A 14,592-nucleotide genomic window follows, 5' to 3' on the forward strand; every position below is an offset into this window, starting at 1 on the left:
AAGTTAGTGCAGTAAAAATGTTCCGACAAATGTGATTCCATCTGACAGGCATGGTCAGTGATTGTTCTTCATTTACTTCTACTAAAACCCAACACAAGCTAAAGCTCCTGCAGCTCCCCACAATGTACCATTGTTTGTCTTGAAAATCGAACATTTAGCTTGTACATCTTTAAAGTAAAGTTTAATTTTTATGGGTGCACGTCACTCAGCTAAAGGCACGCAAACTGACAGATCTGTTCTCTGAAATGTAAATGGACCAATATTGGTTCTGAAATGTGGAAGAATCCTGATGTTAGGACTTCATTATGTGTTCAGAAAAGTTTGAGATGGCTGCTCTAACTCACCCTCCTGTCTGCTCATATTTATCAACATGAATTATTATTATATGATTGTATAAATCCATGCATCACATGTTAAGCCTACAAATCTACTATTGTACATTACCATCATTCCTGAACGGTAAAGGCATGTGTTGCATTAAAGGTTTGTATACGGCATTATCTCCTTTCCCTTCATAAAGGATGGTCCTGTGCATCCTATGCTAAAACAAACACAACAGCTCTTCATATAGCATACACTTATTTGTAGCCTGGTCCAATTTAAATGACACAGGACACAATGCTATAATCAAGGCTCTTTATTTTCTTGTCTGCTCTCGGAATAAGAGAGCAACATTAAATTGGTTAGGGGTGTTCAAGTAGATTTAGGTTTTCAACAAAGATTTTAATGCTAACTAAAAGTGCCTGAACACATCTGAATCAGGAAAACAAGTTGATGCACCAACCCAGTGCATAATCCCAGGGCATAGACTCAGTACATAAACTCAAAATAAACAGAACCACGTACAGTCAGTCCCAGTAGAACATGTATCATTTGGGACACTAATAAATGAAATCATGCTGTAAATCTCCATATCTCAATATACTCGCTACACCCTGCTCTTATCAGCCCAAGCACACGTGGCAGCAGTTCAACGACACCGTACAGAACTACACAACAAAAATAAACATCATGCTTTCACATAAAATTATTATCTTGAGCATAAATTACATCAAAACACATTTTATAACATCAATTTCTCAGACTTTTAGAGAGTATTATCTTCAAAGTGCACCAGGACGTCACGCACATGAACAGAATCTGTAAACATCAACTCACTCATCAGCGCCTGAGGAAGCTGCAGCTGTTGCAGGATAACACACTATACCAATGCAAGTTGTACACATCCACACGTAAATGTTTATTTCCCCCCTAAGTACCATTAAACTGCTGTTGGACAGAAGATGCCAGTATATTTGTTGTGTGAGTTATACAGAGGGCACAGAGAAAATGTTGATTTCTGACTAAAATAATCATAGATAGCCCGATACGTTGGTGATGATTTTCGGTTATTTCCAGTAAGTGCAGAACAGCAGTGGGTGAACATTACCCTGTCGAAATTCAAGTACTACACAGGTAAGTGTACTAACATGTAAGTGTACTATATGCGAGTGTACTGTCAGGTCTCCTACAGGCCACGCCCACCTAACCTGCTCCCACTGGCCCAGCTGCAGCCACTCTGAGATCAAGTCAATTCGTGTGTATATTGTTCTTGTCTTCCTCTTTCATGTTTTCCTGACTGCCACGTTAGCACGTGTGCCTCAGAGTTTCTGCGTTCAGTTTATTCCCTCTTTGTTCATTGGATCGTACCTGTTTTCTGGATTTTACTTCCTGCTGTTTGATAATGGTGCTTGAAGATGGTGTAAGTAAAGCACTCTTTTTGTTTTACCTCCTGCTTCTGGTGTGGTGCGTTTGGGTCCTCGCCTTTTGAACTTGTAAAAGTAATCTGCCAGGAATGTGCCTTTGCATATATTTGATTTTCCAAGACTCACCCGTGTGTCCGTGGCAGCAGGAATAGTCCCGTTCAAATGAGTGGAGAGATAAACATTTTTTAATGCAGGCTCACAGTCGATCTGAATGTGCCTTTTGAGTACCCGGTTTGTCATGTGACCCTAAACTTAAATTTGACTTAGCAGATATCCACTTTCACACCAACAGTTCTTTCCAGTTGACTTGACCTGCATGTCTTTGAGCTGTGGGAGGAAGCCGGAGTGTCAGGAGGAAAGTTAAACAGGCCGAGCCCCAAGGAACCGCAGTCGGTTGTGCAGCATCCTCGATGTGGTGGCTTCGGCCAGAATTCACAGTGTTGCGTCCTTTTTCCGTCGCTTAACTTTTGTGAAAACGACAACTATAAAACAGCATAGATTGATGAGAATTACGCATATGCCGAAATTACAATTTGAATGATTACAATTTCGCTGCTAAGCAACGGTAACATGGACAGTGTCTAGAGCCCATGGAGGTTAACACTTTAGCAATTTAGCAGGTGGGTAACGTAATGTAGGAAATGCAAAGACATAACAGAAGAAGAAAGTAAGGGCCGTCGGAACATCAACATATTCCACAGATGCATTATTTAGGTTTTGAAGTAAAACTCTGACTTAAATTACAATATATTACCTTAACATTCAATGAAAAAGGACCTTCTATGGGCTCTGCCATTTATAAAAACGTAAGTAAACATGTTACAACTTGTGAACTTGAGCCTTATAGAAAATTTGTATTTCTGACTTTATGAATACCACAAGAGGGTGCCGTTCAAATGGACTCTTATTGTGTACATGGTAAATATAACTGCAGCAATTTATGCAGCCTAATGTAATATTTTGATCTGATTGAGCTGATCTTGATTTATTATCCCAGTTATTTATAGGCTTGAATAATTTTTTTCAGCTTATGCACCCAATGAGAAATCATTTGATTGTGGCCCCATACATTTATTTATTTTTATATTTCTGTATTGCAAACGATACGAAGCACCTAAACTAACTCGTCAGTCACCATAACTAATTTACTCATCACTGCAGTTTCCCCTTCTTTTATATCCCACTGGGTCAGACTCACAATGAAATGCACAGCAAAAATGTCACAATCTGCTCTCTGTTTAATATCTGATTTGTTGGGCTTCACTCTGTATTTCCTGAATACCCGTGTCCAAAACTTGAGATCACATCCTGTTTTTGTGATTTGAGCTGAAATGTGAGAAAATTTAGAGGAAGGAGATTAGGAAATATTAATCACAGTGAGAGGAGGATGTGAAAGTTTGCTTGAGGAGAACTGCTGGAGGGTGAAGGGAAAAGGCCAAACTGACCAGGTTGCCGAAGTAAAGACACAGCAAAGCGAGCGTTTCTGGACTGAGAGTAACTTCGTAGCCTTGAACAGCAGCTGCAGGTTTTTGAATGAGATATGAGCATCTCTGCAAATGCTGTCAGCTCAGCACTTTTTCATATCAATACTAGAGCAAAAAAAGATTTAAACATGAACATTTCTGAACTTTAGTTCAATTCGTACATATAAAAGGTTATCTCTCTCTCTCTCGCTTTCTCTTTCTCTCTGTCTTTCTTTCTCTCTCTTTCTTTCTTTCTCTCTCTCTCTCTCTCTCTCTCTCTCTCTTTCTCTCTCTCTTGGAAAAACAGGGCAAGCAAAGGGGGCAAGAAAAAAGATGACTTAAAATTAAATATTTATGATCCAAGGCTGAGGGTGAGGGATGGCCCTAGGCTCGTTGAGTTGAACTGCACTTCATCTCGGAAGCATCCATTTCCTCTGTAACCCATACCAAGCACACGCATACACGATGTAGGCAACTTAAAAGGTGACTGAAGAAAATTGGATTCATGATGAGAAAAGGTGTCTGAGACGGTGAACATAGAATTACAGATTTCTGTGAACATGCTGAGAATGAAAGTACCAAAAATATAATGCAGCACATCAAGGAACATGGCATAGTTATTCTGATGAAACTCGTAGCAGCTCAACCTTTTATGGACTACTCATGCCTGACTGGTGTGTACAAAGATCACTCCGTTTATCCTTGTTTATTAGTAACTTTTCAGTGCACAACTAACAACATCAAAGACAGGCAGTCTTTGACGAGGAAAATGTTACTGATCATTGATTCCAAACCAGGCGGTTTCTCCAAAAGAGAATCTCCAGTTCTGTATTTTTAAATGTGGAACAGACTGTGAGACACAGTATGTCAGTCTGACACAGAACTAATGGCACAACGAGGAACATGCTGACAATATTAACCTAAAAACCACCCCCTTCACCCTCCCACCGACCGACACCTTGTTAGGTAAGGAAAAACAAATAAGTAAATAAAAGTTAAAATGGAAAAATTAAAATGTAAGTTAATCACATGTAATGTTTTTGTCACTGCTGTTGTGATGTATCGACTTTAAGCAGAAGTGACTTTGCAGAATCACCATCGTCACTGATTGAATCAGTGTAGCACCTCAACAGTGGACTGAGAGTCGGCACACAGGTGCTACTTTTATGTTACCATCCTATTAAAGGAGCATAAAAGACAGCGTGACAATCATAATCTCATACTTCTGTCATAAATAATAAGTGTCTGAGGTCTTCACTTTTGAGTCAGTGCTTGTAATGGTTAGTTTTTGCTGAGCTGAATGTAACGGCTTGGATGAGAAACAGGCGGACGATATTGAGCTCTCTCTTTGAGTGAGAAACAAAGTGAACAAACTCCATCATCACTTACTGAGACTCTTTGGCCTGACGTGAACAACACTACTTGAATCAGCAAAGCGATTTGTGATTTCCACTTCGTTGTGTCTGTTGTATTCAGTCACGCTTACAATGTTTCAGCCAACTTGATGAACTGGACTTGGGTGATGAAAGGTTTTTAAGATTTATAAAAAGTATCAGCGAATAATATCAAAGCAAATGAAGCCTTCTCTAATCACAAAAACGCCATTCGACCCTTTTATCAAACGTAAACCAGTGAAGTTCCTTCCTTTATTCCACCTCCATTATGTACAGTAAACCAATGCTCTGTGTCTTTACAGTATGCACACCTCATACTGCTGATCATGTGCTTTACTTATGTTATTTTGTTATTAAAATACTAAAGAAAAGAGAAAATATAGACGGGCAACAAACAATAAAAATGAAAATGACATCCTGTATGTGAGGCTATGAGGTGTTACTCAGGCTGCATAACAAGAAAACCTGCACATACACAATCTTTTTCTCACACATGCACATAAAAAGGTTTCACATACACTGCTGCCACATAAACAGTGTTTTATGTCACAACATAAAGTTTGTGCATTGCACATGCACAAAAAAGCTTGCACATCCTCTACAATTTTCTTGCAAACGTTTAATGTGATGTGACTAAAGAAAGGTAGAATGCAGTGAAATGCAAAGTATGTGAAAGGTAAAAGTAGTGCTTTCTTTATGAACGGCTATAACGGCACGTCATTGAGACCTCCGCAGTACAGACACACGGAAATAATGCAGATCATGAGCGAAGTATGGATCCTGACAATTATTAATGTTGTCTATTCATTCTGAAGACACCAAGAAAATAAAGTTGCAGTGGTAAAACATTTTTCAAGCATGAACTTCATCTTTTCCCCATCAGATTTTTGTTTTCTGTCTCAGACCATTTTTAAAAGATTATTAATTCAGAAGAACTCATCAAAGGAATTTTTTTACCAAGAAGTCCAGCTTGTTGAATCACCATGTAACGAGCAGTAGAAAATGTAATGGAGCATTTAGTGTCTTTGAGGGAGACCATTAAATGTTGCTGCAGTTAATGTTAATGTAGTTCAACTTCGCCGTTCACACCGAGATCTTTGACTCTTCTGCTTCTCCTCAGGCTCCACGCTGTACAGACATTCACCAGACAATGTGTTCATAATTAAGGTTTTTATTGGAATTTGTACTGAAAGAGCACTAAAACCATTACTGTAATCTGCAACAGAAAATTAATCAATCATACGAAGTAATGTTTTCCTTCACTTATCCAAGGCCATGCATGCCGTATATCCCAGTTAAGGATCTTTCTAATGAGCAGATGTTCAAGCATGTTCAGTCTCTTCCAAAAGCTAAATCTAAATTCGAATCATCTCAGATAATAGAATTTGAGACGTGCTAGGATGCTGTCCAATTTAGCATCTTTTACCATTTTCCTTGACAGATATCGCTGCTTCTGCAGCACACACACACACACACACACACACACACACAGAGATCTAAAGGTCATGACAACGTGGCACTAAATTACTTTCATGAAACCGAGGAAGCGGTGGGGAGAAAGTGAAACGGATCAGCACCACGCTGCTGTGAGGATTCTCAGTTCTTTTTAAAATGGAGGACTTCAGAGTTTAAGCTAATTGTCAAAATTGCTGAAATGGATAACGGATCCAAAGGTTGCAGTGAAAGGTCATCAGGAGGATCAGGGAGAGAGGTGAATAACAGGGGTGGGGGGTACATGTGTGCACGGTGTGTGTGTGTGTGTGTGTGGGTGGAGGGGTTAGCGCTGCCTAAAAAAATGGATTGTCCTCACACACACATCTTGATGACTGAGACGGTTCATTTAACACTTTCAGAGATTCAATTAATGGCAGAAATGAGACAATTCTGTGTGCGTGTGTGTCTGTCTCTGTGTGTGTTTGTTTGTGTGTGAACATGATTCATATGTGCCTTCAGCAGGGATCCTGGCATAACCACAGAGAAATTGCAGCACTAATGATTTATGATAATCACTTCCCGTCCCAAAAGGATGTTCAACATACTGTGAAGAAGACACACACACACACACACACACAGACAGACAGACATGGATAGATACTGTACATGCTTCAACAGACATGGACAAATGGATACAGCACTCAGATTGTGTCACTGGTCCAGGCTAATCTTCAGGTCAGGGACATACTGACTTGTCACAGCAGCAGACTGAGATGTCTTTATTTTAGAGAACAGTCCCTTCTGAGTTGGATGTGTGTCCATTAGGCTTTCCCAAAGTGTTTTGCATGGGTGGTTAGGGTATGAAGGGAACTGTTTCACGACAAAGTGACAGACGTGAAAGTATCGGAAGACATTTAAACGGTCCAGATCGCATCTCTTACATAGAGAGTCGAAGCTAGAGAACTGTCCACCGTCAAAAAGATCCCTGAAACACTTCAGTCCCCTTCTTTTCCACTGTGAAAAGGTTTTGTCACTACAGAAGGTAGGAATGAGTGATGGTTATTAATCAGACCCAGAGAAGAATCTCTAGGAAATTTAAAGTGAAAGGGAAATTGAATCCAAATTCTAAGAGTGGCAAGGACGATCGAGTTAGAAGAGTAGCCGGACAGCTTTATCGGAAGAGATGAATATACCAACACAGGAAGAGAAGATGGTCTCTTTATGTTTCTGTCTGAGTCAGTGCTGTTGTAGCTTTATTTTTTTTTTTATCTTTCACCTATTTCCCTGCTCCTCTTTGCAATGCAATGTCTCTGCTGCAACTTTTTATAAAACATTTGCTCTCTATAAAATAGGAAAAAAACAGAAAGAAACTGACAAATTCCCTGGTTATTTTTTGTACGAGTAATGTGACCCTTCCCCTTTTTTCTTGAAACAACTCAGTCTAACAGTGCAAGCATATTAAACAATCCGCTGCAGTTGAATTGACACAATCAGCGCGCGTTCACTTGTACAAAATCTGCAAATCTTTTGTGTCAACTTGACCTTTGAGAGAACAAAGCCACCAAAATGTGTTTAAGATGGAGGAACTTTGCTTCCTCGCTCACCCACTTTGTTTCTATTTAATTTTCAACCACTGCATGGTTTGTAGATGAGACGGGGCAAATATGTCTTTTTAATAAAACACGTCAACTTTATTGTCCTGGTATCAACCAAACTAACGAGCTTGCTAATGGACTCTTAGCTGTTTAAATGTAGTAAACATTGGGGAAGAACAATGTTTATAGCAATGGCTGTGTTGAATGGCAGTTTGTCACAGCATGTGGTTGCATATCCTCAGAATAATAGTGAGCAGTGGAGTATTGCATCAGATACTGAGGATTTGGTGAGAGCTCTCTCTGTGTCACATGAATAAATGAAAATATGCCACTAAAATTACATCTGCATTTTAGTTTCTTTTTTTTGGCTCATTTGAGTCATCATGTCTTTATTCTCATAAATGCACAGACCATATTGGAGAATATGTGGCTTTTAAAACCCCGTTAACCAGAACTCCTGGTGAATTACCCTTTGAAGCTGCCCTTTTGGAAACTTGATTTCTGTTGCTTGTTTTTGTGTCGCATCACATTTGTCAGGGACTTGCTGTAAGGGTGAAATTTATCGACAAAAGCAATCAAGTCAGCTTGTTTGAGCTGAGCAGAAAAAGAGCGCTGCTTCACTTTAAGTGATGGATGATGCTCTCAGACTGACGGGGAGTTCTATCAGCAGGATTTTGACTCTTAAACTAAGTGGACAACTATCTGAGTACAGTTACTGTTAAGAATGCAAGTTTTTATTCAAGGATCACAACCTTTTTTTTCTTCCAGCAGCTGTCATATCTATCCATCAAATGGAAGCCCTGGGTGAGAATCTATCAGTTAGGTTGAAACATGTTGAGAGAACATTTTCACTGAATAAAAGAACTGCACAGGACTCTTTTGTAGCTGTGGGAGAATGTACCTTCAGTTGTATGTACAACTTTGTCACCACACTATATCACAGCATGAATGAAACATGTGAACACAGTTACAAGCACAATGTGGTCCAGTCACATACAATCCATCCATCGAGCGATGCAGTGGTTCTGCCACATGGTGAAACCCGGCACCCAAATCAAAACCTGCATCATAAGTGTCTGCTCTAACATGGGACAACAGTGTGTGTATGTGTAATTGGAAAAAAAATAGACCCCTTGAAGTGAATTTACTACATGTTAAACTACTGATCACTGCATCCATCTCTTCAGCGGATGAAATCTGCCTGCACCAAAAGGCTCTGAGGATTGTTAGAGATGGTTCTACCACAGCAGTTCCTCTCTTTAAGGAAATGCACTCCTTTCTCTCAAGCTATACACCTGTTGAATTGTAAACTTTTGGCACGAGATTTATTGTGTTTCTAGCTTATTGTTTTCTTTGCAGGTATTTGGAGTATTGTAATATTTGTTGTATATTTCACTCTTGAACGTTTAACAATTTGCCACTTAGGTGAATTCTATTTTTTACTTTTACTATTTCACAATTAGAACTAAAGACAAAAACTGACGTGGACGAGGATGTTTTAGAAGCAGATGTGTCAAAAACCAAGCAGCAACCTACAGAACTAAAAAATTAAACCAATTGCAACTGCAGTTCTTCAGCACTTTTCAAAACAAAGTTACAAAGTCCTTATAAAAGAATACATGGTATTCCCAGGATTAAAACATCACAAGGCTGAGGCGAATAAAATCAGAAATTAGACCGATAAAATCTCCAAAGATCGATATCGGACAACAGTAAAAATAACAAAGGTAAGACACAACTCACCCGTTCTATATGGTTAAGGACAGAGCTGCTTTAAGTGACAGATGGGTGATGTCACAGTTGGCTCGCTGCCTGCAGGTTTCCAGGCTACTTTTGGCCTCAGCCTGACCCATGCACCACCTCCTTTTCTGGATTATTGGGGAGTAATGCTGAGTCAGACACTGCCAGAGTGGCAACGGCCAGAGTCACCCCGAACTGAGCTTCAAATTCACTCTGTAGAAAAACGTACATTAGGAGTGATGTTTACATCCTACATACATTTTGTTTTTAACACGGTCGATACCTGTACAAATGACAGCAAACCTATCACCATGGCTGCATATAAGTGAAATAAACATATTTTTGTTAGATGAGTGACAATTTTTTTTTTAAAGCAACTACGTGTATACTTGCAAATTTCCAACTTCCAAAAAAACCAGATCTGACCTGTGAATACAAACGAATGGGCTGAAATAACACAGGATTACATCAGTTCTCTAAAACATATGGCATCAAAATGCTAAATATAAAGATATCATTTTTCCCTTTAAGCCTCAATGTTCATGTTATATGAGTAACAAAAGACGGCCATGTCAACTTGCTCATGTTGTGATTTGATTCAGACTCATCCTGATGTGCTACGAAGTGCAGCGGGAGGTGGATGAATGCTGTTGCCCTTTGTTTTCTCTGCCCTTTTCACAGAGTCTCTAAACAAGGCACTGCAAACAATCATCACCGCCGTAAAGTGACTGAATGGCATTTACTCTGCAGCATTCACTGTACCAAGTATCTTACCCACCTGGCACACACTCCTCCAAAGTTTTCATTAGTCAGCAATGACTAGTTAAGGCCACAAGAAATTAAGACCACAAGAAAGTGTTCATGATGTCAATAAAAACACCCTGTTGCTTCCTACTCTTATGGAAGAATATCTGCGGTTTATTTAAATGGAAAAATCTTGAAAACATTCAGAGAACCCGGAAAAGAATGGAGCCCGTTCAGACAAACACAGAAGATGCACAGCGACATACTGAATGTTATATTCTACATATAACATATAATATATTCAGATGTGAGCCTTTCCAGTGGTTCAGTGGTTAGCACCGTCGCCTCACAGCAAGAAGGTTCTGGGTTCAAGCCTCAGCTGGAGCTTGATTGAAACGAGGGCAACCTTTCCAAGGTGTTCTCCGCCTTTGCCCAAAGTCAACTCTGCCAGCTCCCCCATGACCCTGTTCAACTTAAAGCAGATATAGTTACTGGACGGATGTTACAGATTACAGCAACATTTAGCGGTAATTTATATTACTCCATTAATTGTGGTTACTCCCCAACACTAAACACTAACAAGAGCCACAGCATTTAATGAGTACTATTACTTTGGACACTAAGTAACATTACGAATGAAGGAGTTACACTTGCATTGAAGTATTTTTATATTGTGTTACTGCAATTTTTACTGAAAGGCAGAGACATATTTTCACCTTGAGTTCTTAGAATGAGTCAAAACAAAAATGCAGGATCTGACATTTTCATTTATTCCCTTTAAAATATACAAATGTTCTGTTGTGTTTACATAAAGCCATGCCAATGCACATCATGTATTAGTGTTACAGATGCTTTGTATTGCATTTTACTGAGTAGCCGCTAATGTTTGAAACCACTTCTATGATTCTCACTGCTGTTGGTATGATAAAAGGATTGCATAAATTAATTAAATGGGATGGAATAATTGTATAGGTCAGCAGATTTGACCCCTCTTTCTGTTAATATTGATAACCGCTGAGCACAGAAAGGCCTCTGGAGGACTAGCCCCATGTGCACAGACCTTGGAAGATTAAATTTGAGATCATATAGAAAAGAAGAATTTAATCTAATTGACTAGGAATGTTAAATAAAAATTTCATGGACGTGTATCACTGGGCCTCGTCTTTTCAGGCCAGTATCAGTGAATTAATAATTCCCTGTCATATCACATTTTAATCAAATCGGCTGAGTTCCAATTTATGCACGCCTGGCTGTCACTCTCTGCAGGGGATTCATTTATTTTGACTCAGGTGGACAGGTTGTGTCTCCAGCCCATTTATAAACAGGAAGTTCATGGCTGAGGCCAAAATAGCTACATCTCACACTTTTAATTTGAGAGTAAACCAAGCAACACATTTGTTTTGGCATGTCTGCTGCACTTAAAGTTAAATTGACCCTCTTTGCTGCTCAAATTGGCGTTTTGCCCTCATCTGCTTCACTTTGAATAACAATTCCATTATGAAACACAGAAGTTTTTAAAATGACAGCAGGAAAACTTTAATATAGTCTATATTTTATGCAAAACAGTCTCCTTCTCTCACAGTAAGAGAGATAAAAGAGGAAAAGCTGTCACATCCAATATAATAGAGTAACAATTCCTCTTCTTCCAAGAGTAGACAGCTACTATAAATTTAAAAAAACTGAAAAAAGAAAAAAGATCTCATTCTGCAATATTGACTGCTGGCATGAAAGTTATTGTTGAAGTTCTAAGTCTGCTCATGATATTTATTATTCAGTTCCATTTTAAAGACTGAATCATTTATGTTTGTCCCTGTATTCAGTGAATGTCAGGTTTGCAGGTCTGTCTTTAAAAGAGACAGACCCACCTAGCATTTTGTATTTACACCTCGTTTTTTTTTAGTTTTTTTTTTTTTTTTACATGGTTTAAACGGAAGTGCCGTCTTCACATTTATCTATAAAATGACTTTGGAAACTAAAGGCAAAAGTCAATATTTTGCACTACTGGATTTTTTTCCCCCTTCTCACCGGAAATAATACTTTTGTAAATCTCTGTGACTGTTGAGCCATTGTGTAATCATACAGTTATATGATATGATTATAGCAGATGTAACAACAACATCGCTCCATAGTGAATCGTTAGCAGTCGTTCAATCCTACAGGGCGTAGACCTCGGGTTAATCCTAACCAATTAGCATGCACCGAAACCAGCCGACACTCTGCCACCACTGCAGCCACCAGTGTTTTTTTTCCTGAGTACAGCATATCATTTTAATTGTTTTAATGAATGCCAGCAGCTTGACGAGGCGCTGACCGTTTACTCTGCATTTAGCGCTCAATGTTCTGTGAAACGCGATCTAAACATTGTTCATCTTTCTTTTGTAGATTATCAATGCTTCTTCTTAATTTAAACAATTTCCGGTCCTTTACTTTTGTAACTGGGTTATTTTTTTTATTCAACATAAACATTTAATTTAACAATATTAATTTGACTTTATGTTTGAACATTCAGTAAGAAACAGGTGCTGCATCACTACTAGTGTCTGCTGGTTCACTGATTGATGCCGGGAATCGTCCCGACGTGTCTTCTTTGGTTTTTGGAAAACTTTCCCTTCTACTTTTTAGCAGGTGTGGCCTATGTCTCGCAAAGGTGCTGGAGGTGTTTGGTTGTATGTTTCACAACAGCACGGCTGCCATGAATTTCTGAATCTAACAATGACTCTCTCCCTCTTGTAGTTTTGGAAGGTCACTGTCTCTGGTAGTGTTTTTGTTTCAGCTGTCCTTATTTGTTTGTGCACTTTGCTGTACCGCTGAGGCATTAAGAGCACAGCAGTTGTTTTGTTTTCAGCTGTTGACCCAGCAACAGTTGGGCAGGAGACAGTTTACCTGCATCCAAACGTGCATAATTTACTTTTTGGTTTGCATTGTGCCCATATGTTGAATTCTGAAATAAAATGGAGTCTGCTTGAAGGGAATTAACACGCAGAAAACCTATGTTTGTGCATTTCCAATTCTGGACAAGCTGAAATGATGAAGAAGAAAATCCACATAAGTAAAGTGCAACCTTCAAATTGTACAGAAGCGGATGCAAAGTTTGATTGCATTGCACACCCAACTATGGAGTCCCAAAGTGGCCATAGAGAGAAAATGTTTTTAATTGTGCGCACAAAATACTAAATTTAGGCCATGATTTACTATCTTGTGCACATGTTTTAATTATATTGATTTTAAAAATGATTAAAGACATCTTTGTATGTAGAGAGAGCACAGCACAACCGGCTTACTCCTCTAAGTATGAAGTGCACTGCACCTGCTTCAACTGTCAGTTGACCATCTATAAAGTCAATAACATCCTGTCAATCTGTCAATAACATCCTCAAAGTGAGGCTGTGGAGCCTGGCCACCACAGCCAGGCTTCAGATCGTCTGAAATGACAGTGTGTGTATGAACTGAGGAAAACTAGCCGACAGTTTTTTACAATCCACCTGCACTTGCTGTTTTATACTGATCATATCCATATCTGTCACTGATTAGTCAGACTGGCCAAGGTGGCTATGCCAACAACTCAGTTAAGCAAGGAAAACTGTAATACAAGAGATGGAAAAGATTATTATTATTATTATTATTATTACTAAAAGGCAGTAGTAAAGATATTGAGAGCTTGTGGATTGTAGTATGGCAATATGCTCACTTTGAGGATCCTTTCGACTTTATAGATGATCAACTGAAGCAGGTGCAGTGCACTTCATGCTGAGAGGAGAAAGCCTATTGTGCTGTGCTGTGCTGTCTCTCTCTATATAAACGTATCTCCTGTGCACGAATTACTTACATGCGTGGGAATTAATAAAAACATGCTAACGAATTAATACAAACGTGGGAACGAGATGCTATTTCGTGCTCAGGATTTAGTATCTAGTGGCCTCGATTTTGTATCTCGTGCGCACAATTTAAATGTTTTTTCTCACTATATGGCCACTCCGGGTTCTGTACACAAAACTTCCTCTTCTGCGGATTCTCAAATAATTAAATGGACTCATTAGCCTTTCCTGCAAACTACTGACCCTGACATTTATCATCAGTGCTTTGACAGGATTGTAGTTACTGTAACAGAAAAATATCAAAAATAAACCTACATAAGCTTTATAAATGGAGTTCTTTGAGTGATCTGGTCAGAAACAGCCACTGCTGTCAACACGTGACAGGACAATAAGCTGCGTGTCAATACGCTGCGATCAACCAGAGGAGAAAATGGAATAAATGCTACTTGTGAGTTTCAGGAGGCATCTGCCAATCTTGTCGGGTTGTAGGTTAACTGAAGCGTGACGTGCCCTCACTTTAGGAGACGCAACCCCCCGGAGGGAAGTGACAGACACTTTCTGATTGATTGCAATGTCGTGCCATAAGTGGAGAATGTGTTAGTGTATGTTAGTGTGTGTGTTAGTGTATGTTAGTGTGTGTGTGTGTGTGTAGCAGCTGCTCC

Source organism: Embiotoca jacksoni, unplaced genomic scaffold (assembly GCF_022577435.1).
Source record: "Embiotoca jacksoni isolate LCO1_2020_lvr unplaced genomic scaffold, fEmbJac1.0.p SCAF_4, whole genome shotgun sequence".
Classification (NCBI taxonomy): domain Eukaryota; kingdom Metazoa; phylum Chordata; class Actinopteri; family Embiotocidae; genus Embiotoca; species Embiotoca jacksoni.